Genomic DNA, 3,946 nt, shown 5'->3' with positions numbered 1-3,946 from the left:
GCTTTGCCTGGTTTAAGAAGGCAAGAGAAAAAGAGGGAGGGCCCGCGAGATTTCGCAAGAGAAGGGGTGAAGAAAGGTTTCCAGGAAGAGTTCAGACCGCCTGGGATTCCCGGGCAGCTGGAAGGACCTGCACTTCCTGTGCGGATCTTGCTTGCAGATGTTGTTGCTTACTCCCAGAGAGGGATTGGGGTGTAGCAGGGTTTTTCCCGAGCCCCTGGGATCTGTGCATCGCTGGCTGATTGCCGCTTGGAGAAGCAGAGGACAAACCCTTTCCTGATCCCAGCCAGAGAAGTCTCTGAGAAGCTGAGAAAATACCATCTGGACTTGCTTGTCTTTCTTTCTCTTGTCTGTTCTTCAGAGTAAAAGGTGTCATCATGTACCTCTCTACCTGGAAGGCCTGGGTTCTCATGGGACTCAGAGTTTGAATGAGCTGGAGTTCTCAAGTCTTAATGCAGGTAGATATATCACTTTTAAAAGAAAAGAAAAAGAAACATGTGCCTGGGCGCGCAATCCTAACTGCCCAGAAAGCTGAGTAGTCTTGGCAGGAAAGTCCTGAGACTCTTATCTCCAATTAACCACCAGAAAGCTGGATGTAGAGCTGTGGCTCGAGTGGTTGAAGTGTTAGGACACCAGCCTTAAGCAAAAATAAATAAATAAGTAAATAAAATAAAAAATAAATAAACAAAAAATTAAAATGCTCAGAAACAATGCTTAGGCCTTGAGTTCAAGTTTCAGTACTGACACATACCTCCCACAACCTCCCCCCCAAAAAAAGTAAAGAAAAAAACCCCCCAAACTCAGCCCTTCATAAAACAACCATCACAAGAACCAAACCAAACCAAGCAAACTCAAACAAATAAAACACAATAAAACAAGGATGAGGAGATCTTATCATGTACTGAGGACCATCTGTTTCTACAAGCATTTGTTCCAGAACTGCCCTGTACAACAAAATCCTGGAAAGCTCAAGCCCTTTGTATAACATATTTTAAATTATCTCCAGGTAATTTACAAAACCTATTACAATGGAAATGCGGTATAAATACACTATATTATATTGTTTTAATAATAAAAACTGTCTATGTTCAAAACTGATGAAAACATGTCTTTCTGAATATTTTGGGTGAATTTACACAGTGGACATTCTCAGATGCCTAGAACTGAATGTATATGTAATTGGGTTTGTGTGTCTTTCTGTACAGGACTTGTTCAAAAGCCACATCCACATAGTATAATATTTAAATAATCATAGTAATCTCACAGGCAAAGCACTCCTCCAATCATAGTAATCTCACAGGCAAAGCACTCCTCCAGTCATAGACCCTCCAGTCTGAAACATAGAGGCCTCCCAGTAAGTGGTTCATTTGGCCATCTGGTTGTAAATTCCATGATGTGCTTGCCAAGGTCCATATTCCCAGTCAAATGTAAGGAATGTTTCCAGCACTTCAGAGCCAACCTCCCGTCTCCCTGACTCGTACCTCTCCCTAGGGCATCTCTTGGGTCAGTTTAGAGCCTATGTCATCGAAAAAGTCTTCCCGGAACCACTAGTTGTAATCATTTTTTTTTTCTTTCTTAATTTAGTATAGTTTATATATTTAATATGGCAGTTAGGATAGTTTGCCTCTCAAGAGACTTATTTATATATTCCTCTTCTGGTACACAAGCTCTAAGGGTTGGCACCCTATCTGAATTCACCACACTTAGTACAGTCCTTGGCACTAAGAAGTATTTATCACATTCATTAACAAACCTAATGCCAAAAATAATATTTTGCAAAGAGTTAATCTGATAGGAATCTTAGACCAGAGAAAACTTAAAGAAGGTATTCGTTGATGTCGTAACATCTAATTGTCCTAGGTTGAAGACATAGGTGAAAGAAGAATAATTACCTAGGGAAGAATGCTTGTAAATGTGCTCCTAAGAGGCTCTGTGATTGGTCAATGTTAGTAGATAAGTGCTTTGCTAAGATCTTTTGGCACTGACTTTATACCTTGCGTGTATGACAACTTGATTCTCCACACATGGATCCTGATGTTTATAATCACATTTGTCACTTGCTGATGGAGCAGAAAACAAACAGATACAGTGAAAACAGACAGTTGTGGATAACACCAGATATTTGGGACCCGCATTCTCTTCCTTAGGATTCTTCTTGTGTAAGCCATTTTTAAATCTGTAAGGATGCTGCAGGGTGGTGAGTCACAGGATTCCAAAATTTATTGGCACCTGGTTAAGAGAGTCAATGATATCTGTGGCACCATAGCTTAAAATAGGTCACAAAATAAATTACCCTTATTTGTTAATTTAAGAGGTCCTTAACTTATTTTGTGGTTTGTGAACTCAAGTTGTGTGAAGATGAAAAAGATGTCTCTATACTAAAGATCCTGCATGTAACCTCAGTAGAATAACTTAATTGAGGAGAAACAGAGTATAGTAGGGCAAGAACCAAAAATTTTTGGGCTACATTTAGCTCTTTTTAATAGTCATTTCCTATCCACCTATCTGACCTAATATTCTCTTGACTATTAGTAGATAAAATTCTTAGATGTTATTATTATGTCTGTTCAACCTACCCTCCACTGACTGTAAGAATGTGTTAAAGACCACATCTAAATCCCACAGATTTCCATCCTTGAGGTAGCTGATGACCTGACCTATGTTACTGTATAAAGACATTGCTTCATGACTCTTTCCTGTGGTTACAGGAGTTCTTGTAACTTTTCTCATGGTGGGACACATCACTCAGGAGAACTTGAATCCCTGTTCCCGAGCCATCGTCATATGTGCCGCTCAACCAATGACTTTCTTATTTTCTCAAAGTGGACTTGAATTTCCACTTAGTTCTAAGAGAGACACTCATAACTTTTAGTTTTTCCTTATACCCTTGTTGTAGAGGAATATCAAGCTTTTTTTCTTTTCTTTTCTATGACTCGCTTTCCTTTGGTTTGGGTCTTGTTTGCTCAATACCCTTTACCCCCGCCTTTCATTGTTAATGGGTACTGGCCCTGCAGTTGATTGACTTGATGGTTATTATCATATCTACAGGAAATCTTTATTACCAAATCTACAGGAAATATTTAAAAACTTATTAACTAAATTCTTATTGGTAAAGTACCTTTTACCAATCTTCCAGCAGAAACTAACAGCTTACATTTATGGAACAGGTCAGTTTGGTTTGGTTCCAGTCTGAGTTGACTTTTGGACAAGCATATTACCAGATATAGCCTCTAACTACTAAAAGAATCATACCTTTATAGATTTATCACTATTAGGTAGATGAAAAATTTTAGAACATGCTTGTTATGAAACACAAATATATCTTAGTTATGTAAGTTCTTTTCTTTGCTGAAGGCAATCAAAGTCCCAGAAAAGATATATTAAATTACTGGGATATGAAGGATGGAACTTCATGTCAGTACTAAACTTAAAAGGCATTTGACTTTTCTTGTGGTTTAAAGATTGATTTCCCCCTTCGGCATAGGGAGGACATACAATTCATAACTCTCCTAGTTTCTCTTTAAACCTTGCTGTAGGGAAAAATTAAGCTTCCAAAAGTTGCCAGTAACCTGAGTAGTCAAGGATTTGGTATTGGCAGGATTCATCCTTCTTTCTGTAGTTATGTTCTCAGAACTCCGTGATTATCTTCCCAGAAGTGATGCAGCCTCAAAGTCTTCCTGCTTAGGAATTTCCACGTTTACTCTGATTCGGTGAGTGTTTCCTGCTACTTCTAGCCCTGGAGGTTGCTTACTCTATCAATACAAGTATGGGGCACTATTACTGACTTAAATTTGCCCCCTACTTGTTTGAAGGAAAGGAAGGAATGAAGGAAGGAAGGAAGGAAGGAAGGAAGAAAGAAAGAAAGAAAGAAAGAAAGAAAGAAAGAAAGAAAGAAAGAAAGGAAAAGTAAGGAAAGGCAGGCAGGCCAGGTGATGGTGGCTCACGCCTG

The sequence above is a fragment of the Dipodomys ordii genome, unplaced genomic scaffold (genome assembly GCF_000151885.1).
Source record: "Dipodomys ordii isolate 6190 unplaced genomic scaffold, Dord_2.0 Scaffold90, whole genome shotgun sequence".
NCBI lineage: Eukaryota > Metazoa > Chordata > Mammalia > Rodentia > Heteromyidae > Dipodomys > Dipodomys ordii.
This window is presented reverse-complemented; position numbering follows the sequence as displayed.